This window comes from Vombatus ursinus, unplaced genomic scaffold, assembly GCF_900497805.2.
Source record: "Vombatus ursinus unplaced genomic scaffold, bare-nosed wombat genome assembly UNPS02012082.1, whole genome shotgun sequence".
NCBI lineage: Eukaryota > Metazoa > Chordata > Mammalia > Diprotodontia > Vombatidae > Vombatus > Vombatus ursinus.
Window position 1 is genome coordinate 1,249,878 of NW_020951860.1, and position 10,377 is coordinate 1,260,254.

Consider the following 10,377-nt stretch of genomic DNA (forward strand, 5'->3'; position numbering starts at 1 on the left):
TCGCCTCCGGGAGGAGGTCTGACCTGAGGAGGGGGAGGGAGGAAAAAGCGAGTGCCCGGTGAAGCCGCAAAGGCCGGTGAGAGGAGCCTCTGGAAGGGAACCTTTCTACGTCGCGGTGGATCTCCGTTGTCTGGGGTGGGCCCTCTGCTGCCTCCTACAGGATTGGGCGGACTGGGTGCCCTCGGGAACCATCGCTCCCGCCCCCGGCCAATTGCTCAGCTGGGTTCAGTCTGCGCCTGCCTCCCTGGGTTGTGGGGACTCTTAGCTAGCACTTCTATAGCGCTATACTATATACGTACATACATACATACACACATATATATGTGTGATATATGTATTCTCTATGTATATACGATATAAGAGTACTAGTACTCTTAGCTAGCGCTTCTATAACGCTATACTATATACGTACATACATACATATATACATATATGTATACTATATATACTCTCTCTCTTTATATACTATATAAGAGTACTAGTGAAGAGGTTTACTTACAATTCCCACAAAAACCTTAAAACTTTGAGATTCCTTGTAGACTCACTTATCTCTCTTTGACATCTTTCCTCCCCAGCCCCTAAAAAGAACCTGGCTTCAGTTTTGTTTACTGGTCCAGGAAACCCTTAAAGTTTTAGAAACTGCCTTATTTCCCTTTAAAAGCCCTTTGAAAGCAAACTTCCCCTTCCAGCTCCCTTCATTATCTATTCTCATTGTCTGTTCAAATCACTCAGACCTTCCAAACAGAAATTCTCACCTGGACCCTTTCCCATTGTTTTGCCTTCCTGGCCATTCCCACCCTTAATCCTAACTAGGCGCCAGTGTTCCCTTTGCCCCAGCTTGCTGGCCACCCCCATCCAGATCTCCCTAGATCCCTCCTCCCCTCACCCCAAAATGCTTGGCCACTCCTTGGACCCCTCCTCCCATCACTCCAAACTGCTTGGCCACTCCTAAGATCCCTCCTCCCCAATCAGTCTGTACTTAAGGCTCACCTTTCCCCTATTCTGATGCTGAGCTGTTCTCAAGCCTGGAAGCTGAGACCCCCTCTTGCCCGCCCATCCCAATGGGCCTCACGTGGCCTATCCACCCCAGCCCCCACTCAGATGCTGAGCTTTCTAGACTGCCTCAGGCTTCTAGTCCTTGTGAGCGTCACCTGACCACCTTAAACCCCATTTAGATCACTGATGTTTGGGTTCCTTTGGAGCCTGGCCTATATGCTTATCTTTAATAAACTTTTTCTCTGGCTGGAAGAAGATCTGAGTCGAATTCATTCAGGCAGATTCACGCCATGATTTGGGCTTTTCCCCACCATCTTGGGGTGCCTCTGTGCATCTAAGAGCACCCCAAAACCCCCCCTTCACTAGTACTCTTAGCTAGCACTTCTATAATGCTATACTATATACGTACATATATACATACATACATACATATATACATATATATGTATACTATATAGTACTCTATATATATACTATATAAGAGTACTCATACTCAGTGCTTCTATAACGCTATACTATATACATACATACATATATACACATATATGTATACTATATATACTCTATATGTACTATATAAGAGTACTAGTACTCTTAGCTAGCATTTCTATAGCACTTTAAAAGCACTTCACCTGTGTTGTCTCTTTCGAGCCTATTATCCCCATTTTATCGGAGGGCAAACTGAGGCATACAAAGGCAAAGTGATTTGCCTTGCCTAGGATCACACAGATCTTAAGTGACTGAGTCAGAATTTGAACTCAGCTCTTCTTGGCTCTTAAGTCTAGCCCCTCTGAGCCACCTATTTATTAAAACTGTTATGAGGGTCAAATGAAACAATGACTATAAAGTGCTTGGTAATCATAGGATGCTATTATTATTAATAATATTATCATTATTACTTGGGCTCTTGCCTCTGGAAGATTTCACAGTTTTACTTCCTGTCAGATTAGGGAGAATTAGCAGGTAGAAATGAAAGCCTAGCTTTAACCCACCTTGTGGCCTCAGGCAAATCTGTTACCTCATTTATAAAATAAGGGCCTTGAACTAGATGACCTGCAGGCCCCCTTCCAGCTCTAAACCACAGGATCCCTACAATCACTTAAATTTCAGTGAACTTCAGTTTCCCCATCAGGAAAACCAGGAATTTGAAGATCCCCTCCAGCTAAATGATGCTGCAGCATTATCCCTTGCTTTTCCCCTCCAATCCCGCAGCAAGCACCTTAATTCAAATTCTCACTTCTCTGTCCCATACATACTGACACCCCACCCCACCCCATCCCACTCCCTACTGATCAACCTGTACTTCCTCCTCCCAGGGCTATCCTAATGATCTTTCTAATGCATTCTGATGGTATCACTCCTAATTATCTCATTAGATAAGGCATTCTAGGGTGGAGTGGTAGCTCTAATTGTTAGGAAGTTTTTCTTTACTTTGAGCTTCTCATGCTTTTGCACCTTTTACCTTTTCTTCAATTCTGTCTTCTAGGGCCAAGCAGAACAAGTCTTTATCCAAATGCCAATTATTGGAGGACCCTGAAATCTGTTGATCTGTGCCTGGTAACTTGAACTCATTAAGGGCAGCTAAATGTTCACTAGTGGTCTCCCTGCTTACCTTGGATTTCTATTCCCTCTTATCCATTTTTTCTCCTTATCCTTTCCAGTACAAAGGTTATACTGTTTAGCAGAGAAAACAGATGTAATGTAGGAATTCAGTCATTCTACCTTCTCTCCATCTTCTTTTGTTATCATCCGATCAACCCCAAGCAGCCGTCCTGTTTTTTTCCCAATAGATTTTAAGAAAAATGCTCGTTGGGGCAGCATAGGTGGTACAGTGGATAGAGCACCGGTCCTAATGTCAGGGTGGACCTGAGTTCAAATCCAGCCTCAGACCAAACACTTGACGCTAGTTGTGTGACCCTGGGCAAGTCACTTAACCCCAATTGCCTAAAAAAAAAATTTAAAGAAAACTTCTTATTTTTATCTTTAACAGTCCTTCCCAGCCTCAGCTTATTCTGGACCTTTTAGTGCTTCTTACACTATTTTCTTTTTAAATTTTTGTATGTTTTGACATGTCCCAATAAACACTTAAATTTCCCACTGTCAACCATCACTGAGTTTGTTCTAAGAGAGACAAACAAAATTAGGCTGTATGTGCATGTTTATTTCTCCCAAAGCTGGCAGATCATGCATATAGAGATAAGCATGGGAGTTCATTGTGGAAAATGAGCCCATGGATGAATAGACAAAGGAGACCTTATAGCTTTGGAGTAATTCCCTTTCACCCCTTCTCTCCTTTCCTTGCTCAGGTTGCCTGTGTCAGCCAAAATTATAGTCTCCACGTGTGTTAACCATAATATGAGAAAGGAATTTCTTAATTGGATAGATTGTAAATACAATAAAATAAGAGAATGTCAAAGGGTCAACTGAAATTATAGATCCAGGATGTCTGTGTTTCTTTTATCATTAACATGACTACATATATATAGATAGATAGATAGCATAACATAGTATAACATGTGTCCATAACATACCAAGAAAAAAAGTTCCATTATTCAAGATCGAGTCAGGTTCAAGGCATCCTGCCCAGGACAGTCATAAATAGAAGAATGCTCCTGATCAGTTTCATCCAGCCTTATAGATGCTGACATAGGTTTTTATTTGTTTTTAAGCAATTGGGGTTAAGTGACTTGCCCAGGGTCACACAGCTAGTAAGTGTCAAGTGTTTGGTCTGAGGCCGGATTTGAACTCAGGTCCTCCTGACTTCAGGGCCGGGGCTCTATCCACTGCACCACCTAGCTGCCCCAGTTGCTGACATAGGAAGGGGCATTTTGGGTTCACTCAGAGAGCAGAGCAAAGCATGTATGTTATGCCAGAGCACACAAGGCATTATGATAGGTTAAGCACAGAGTGAGCGAAAAATATCTTTTTCCTGATTGGCCGATCTAGGTTTTAGGCCTTTCTCAGGCGATGGGGGGCTCAAAATGGTTCACACCACCAAATATTAAGTACAAAAAAGTTAACCAAAACTCCGTAATGGTGTGATTGATACTCATAGGACTTGTACTGACTCTTGAATTTTCACCTCATACCCATCAGCAACAAATATAAAGGTGAATGGAAATTCAGATTCACTAATGCATTTCTGGTAGAGTTGTGAATTGACACAAATACTCTGGAAAACAATCAGTAACTTTTCTCTCATAATTCCAAAATTATTGACCCAGAAATCCCACTACTGAGCATGTACTCCAACAGACAAAGAGAAAGCTACTATGTATGCCAAATTCTTATGCCTTGTCACTGGACTCCAATGACTCTGGAGGACAGAGTGAGGTTGATAACTTTGCACAGCACTGCCTCACTTAAATACAATTTACGTGCAAGTCAAGACATCACCCTCCTGATTGGTCCTCTACCAGAATGAAAGAAGAACAACTTACCTTTCCAGGTTTATTATATATAACTGCCTTGCTGGGTTCTCGGTGCCAGTCAAAGTAGTCTTGTTACTGTTCCTTACAGATGATATTGCACCTCCCATCTCTGTACCTTTGTACAGGCTCCCCATGCCTTGAAAGGTATTCCCTCCACACCTCTGTCTCTCAGAATTCCTAATTTCTTTCAAATACAACTAAAATACCTTCTCCTACCTGGGCCTTTCCTGATTCCCTAAACTGCTAGTGCCGGCCCCTGCAGATTAGCATGCATATATTTTATTTGTATTATACAAGTTGTCTCCCCTAAAAGAATGTAAGCTCCATGTGGGCAGCAAACATTTCATTTTTGTATCTGATAAAATTACAGGTTTAGACAAGAATTAAAATGTAAAATTAAAATCTTTAGGATCTAGCACATAGGAGACACTTGATAAATGCCTGTTGGTTGTTGGTTTTTGTGGTAGCAGAAGAAGTATATTTTGAAATAAGTGTGACATAAATGTAAAACAAAGAGAAATAAAACATACACAAGGAATTTGTAAAAACATGGGAAAACTTGTATGACCCAATGCAGAATGAAATAAGCCTAATATCCACAGTGACTGTGATAATGAAAATAAAAACCACACTAAAAGGCAGCTGAATTCTTCATTGAAATAACTTAAGTGATGGGGACAGCTAGGTGGTGCAATGGATAGAGCACTGGCCCTGGAGTCAGGACAACCTGACTTCAAATCCAGGCTAAGACACATAAATAACACTTACTAGCTGTGTGACTCTGGGCAAGTCACTTAACCCCAATTGCTTCACCAAAAACAAACAAACAAACAAAAAACCCAAAAAACCAAGTGATGAAATAGACGTTCCTCCTCTTAGAGAAGTGGAGGACTGTGAGTTCAGTAAGTTACACATGCCCTGTGTTGGTCGGTTCTACTTAGCTGTTTTTCCTTATTTCATGGAAGGAGAGAGAAGAGGATGATCAGAAAATGATTATGGTATTTTAAAATGGCACAAATAAAACTTTAAAAAATAAAATGAAATTTCAGGTGGATGTCAGACTATCTCCAGTTTGCTTCTATCTCACCAATTCTAAGTTTCATCGGTTGTTCCCTCCCTTCCCTTCCCCCAGTTCCTTTTCCACTCCAGCAAGGAGATTCTCTTTGATTAAGAGAATTTGATGCAGAAGTTTACCTTATGAGTTCCTACACCTTCAGAAAGATAAAATTTTCATTAAGGCAAGTCAGATTATTAGCTACTCTATTTAGCCAGCTTCAGTGTTCACTAGAGAATCAGTCTCCTATTACTACACTATCATGTCTCATTTTTCTGTGCACGATCTGCTTCCCAATTTCTTCATCTATATACTCTTTCTATCCAGGTGATCTGCAGTAATATTAGCACACTTAATTAGTCATTTTTGATGTAGTCATCTGTGGTAATATTAGTTCTTTTTATGTTTCTGTTCATCTTCTCACAGATGCTCTCTGCCTTCTCAGGTCTAGAACCTAGATTTGTTCACATGAATGTATTCTTAACATATAATGCTACTCTACTTTATTCATACCTTTGATTAACCATCTTGTCCCTTTTAAATAAAATATTCTCAAATCATAAGCTAGTCATGGGTTCCATTCCAAATCTCAGTGATGTGTATGAAGTCAAATATTTCTCCTTACTTTTTAGACATGTGTATAAAAACAGCTGAGGCAATGTTTAATTTTTTTTTTTAAATCTGTACTTATGCACCAAATAAAATGAAGACTTTCATATAAATAGTAGAACAGAAAAAGAGACACATGGAACTGGAGATCTCTTGTGTACCTCATATATTTCTACTTTACTTTTTAAGTATATTCACTTAATCTCAGCTTTGACAGGCTGAAAAGAAAGTTGTTCTATTTGTGATTTCTTCTGTCCTTTCTGTTCAAATGTTCCAATGACGCTCTTTTCTTTCTTCTCTTTTATTTTGTGGCAATGTATCCCTGACTCTTTTCTCCCTCTCAACTTCCCTTCCCTCCATTGAAAAACAAAAGCAAAAGCAAAGAAAAACTTTGTTACAAATATACACGATCAAGCAAAATGTTTTCCACATTGACCAAATCCAAAAATAGGTCTTCTTCTGCAGTGTAAGAACATCCACTTCTCTTTCTGGCAGTGAGTAGCATGCTTCATCAATAATCCTCTGGAATCGTGGTGGTCATTGCATTTTTCAGAGTTAAGTCTTTCAAAGTTTGTTTTTTGTTTTGTTTGGTTTTGTTTTGTTTTGTTTTTGTTTGTTTTGGCTAGCCCCCCTTCCATCCTCCATTTTCATCTGGTTCTCTCCTCTCTGTGTGCCCTTGTTCATGCTGTCCACTGTACATAATTGATTTTTTAAATTTTATTTTTATTCTGGATTTAAACACCAAATGAAATATGTCTTTTCCACGTGCACAGTAGAACAGAAAAAGGTTTGCAAATGAAACTGTGAATATTATGTACAACTTTTCTTTGCTTTCAAGTATAGAATAGATTTAACATTAAACTTTTAAGGCTCTCCTATCCGTGTTTTCTTCAGGCTTTCCTTCTGTTCTCTTCTGTGCATTATTATTTTTTAAATTTTTCTATGACTCTCTTTTTTTCCCTTTTGCTTTTTTTGGGGGGTGGGGGAGGCAATCTTATTGCTAGCTCTTTTCCCTCTCCTCATGCCCCACCATTAGAAAAAAAGAAAGAAAAGAGCAAAATCTTTGTAACAAATACACATAGCCATGCAAAACAAGTTCACAAACTGATTGCATCTGAAAATGTTATGTCTCATGTGGTGCCTTGAGTCCATTATCTTCCTGAACTAAGACTTTTGGAATACCCTGTATATTGTCTCATGATCCTTACAACCACTCAGTGCCTTATTATCTCCATTTTGAAGAAGCGGAAACTGAACCTAAGACAACTCCAAAAGACTCACAATGGAAAATGCTATCCACATCCAGAGAAAGAACTATGGAGTCTAAATGAATATGGAAGTTCTTTTCTTTTGTTGTTTTATTGCTTCATTTGTGTGGTTCCTCCCATCAGTTCTAATTCTTCTTTATATCATGACTAATGCAAAAATATGCTTAATATAAATGCCTAAGTAGAACCTATATCAGATTGCATGCTGTCTTGGGGAAGGGGGAGGAGAGGGAGGGGGAGAAAATTTAAAACTCAAAATCTTATGGAAGTAAATGTTGAAAACTAAAAATAAATAAATTATTTTAAAAAAGAGGAAACTGTGACTGAGAGACATTGACTTGCCCAGGGACCTGCAATAAATATTTGAGGCTTTCTTGACTCAAGGAATGCTTGATTGTATGATTGATGTTAAAAATTGGAACCAAATCATTCCCTGGATGGCTACTCGTTGATCTCAGATAATTTACTGTTCAGAACTTTTGAGGCTGAAGTACTCCATTACTCTGATATTTGGTGCCACCTACAAAATCTGGATGAGACAGTTTTAGTATCAATTCCGCATAGTGGTGATAAGAACAGATACATGTACCCACTTTCCCCTGGACTCTGTATCCTGTGGGAGAGTATACCACAGATTTGGGGTGGGGGTGCTATTTTGTACTAATTGTTCTTACTATGCCACTTTAGCAAAAGTATGCCCTTTCCGAAAGCTAATTAAATATGGCTAACTGATAATCAATGGAGGAAGTGACCTAGTGGTGGCTTGTGAGTAATAACACTGGAAAAACTACATCCTAAAGTCTCAGGGCTAATAAATTGAGTGGATACATGTGCTACACTTGTATTTATTTTGTATATGGTTTGTATATATTTATGTCTGGACATGTTGTTTCACAGAGTAAAATATAATCTTTTTAAGGGCAGGAACAATTACGTTTTTGTCTTTGTATCCCTTGTGCATAGCATAGTGCCTGGCACATAGTAGAGACTTTATAAATGCTTATTGATTGCTCAGAAAAGGAAACAAAATTGCAGAAGGAAGCCAGTAACTTGAGGTTCAGTAACATCAGCCTATTTGGGCCAGAGCATACAGCTTGCCACATGTCTTCCTGAAATCATCATTTTTCTGCTCCAAGATGGTGGGGAGAAATCCCTTACCTAACTTCAGCTGCACTCCATTTTGGAAGTCCAAGGATAAGAAGACATATGGAGTGAAGGTAGAGGTGAGTCATAGTTATAGACTTGCAGAGGGTTCCAACGAGGGGTCTTACCACCCACACGCATACCCAGACATTATACTTCATGACCCTCAGTTGACAAATACCTTGGAAGCAAAGCTAGTTACTGGGAAACAATAAGAGGAATTTTCTGTGCCCTTTCTACAAGCCATTAGGGAGATAGGTAGTAATATTATCCTCCAGTGCTTGTCAGATTGATAGGGTCTTTCCTATCAACCTCCCTTATACACTGCTTATATCTTTCAGTCGATTTTTCCTTATCTAGATATCATAATATTTATTTATTACAGCGACTTTATCCTAAATTGCCACAATAATAACTTTAATCTCAACAAACATTATGGGTGTTCACTACATGCCTTGTGTGGTTAAAAACCTTTTTTCCCTCCTAAAGAAGTATATGGATTAAGATTAGTCCTTTTCTGACAACAGTGGGAATAGTTGTTTTTTTCCAAAAGGGAACTGAGATATGCCAATATTTATGCTAAAGTTTGTACTGAAAGGAAAAGTACACAATGTGATGTTTATCTGCAGAATGTGCTGTACCAGGAGTAATGACCTGGCAAGTAAGATAGGGCCCTAGGTGGTGATTTGCAATAGGGAACATGGGAGGAAGGGGGCATTTTTTTTTTTAGAGGAACAGAATCAGAAAGCATGAGGAACCTGCAAACAACCTACATGTTCATCAACTGGAGAATGACTGAATAAAGGTATAACAATAATGGTATAACTATGTAATGGAACATGATTGTACTCTACAAATGAAAAATATGAAAAATACTAAAAAAAAAAAAAAAAGATCTTATGTAAGACTGTATCCTAGCATTGCCTTGAGTCCAGTGCAAAAGATCTTACTGCCCACTGATGAAGACTTTGTTCTGGTAATGAGAAGTCTCTTTATTAAGATATGAATTTTCCATGGCTATAACCTTAGTTTTAATAATTTTAATAATTATTGCTTGATTATGTAATTTGTAGCATGATAATATTACTTTATCATTATTTCACTTGAAGTGTTGACCTTCTGTTTCTCTATTAAAATTCCATTATTATTTTGTCTAGTTCTATAAAATTGGGTAATTTGGTTGGTATTGTGCCAAATATGTAGATTAATTTAGGTAGTACTGTCATTACCATAAACATTAAGTAGCTCTACAATTATTTATTGCTGGGACAACAGGTATGAACAGTTTTATAATCTTTTGGGCATAGATCCAAATAATTCTCCAGAATGGTTGGACCAGTTCACAGCTCCACTACCCATGCATTAGTGTACTTATTTTTGCACATCTCCTCAGCATTTGTCATATTCCTTTATTTTTTTTTGTCATGTTAGTCAATCTGCTAGGTGTGAGGCGGTACCTCAGAATTGTTTTCATTTGCATTTCTCTAATTATTAGAGATTTAGAGTGTTATTATATAACTATTGATAGCTTTGATTTCTTCTTTTGAAAACTGTTGAAAAGATCAAAATTAATATTACCTCAAGTTTCTACTGTATTAATCCTACAATGTAACTGATTTTATGCTATATTGATTTTTATAATTGAGTCTGCAATCACCTAAAACCACCTTTCTATGTCCTGGAATTGAGCTCAAGAATTGAGCTTTCCCTCCAGTTAATTTAAAGTTATAATTAAAAGAAAAATTATTTGCAAAGTGAAGTGAACAGAACCAGGAGAACATCATACACAGTAACAACAACATTTGTACGATGAGCAACTATGAATGACTTAGCTATTCCCAGAAATACAATGATTCAAGACAATTCCAAAGACTCA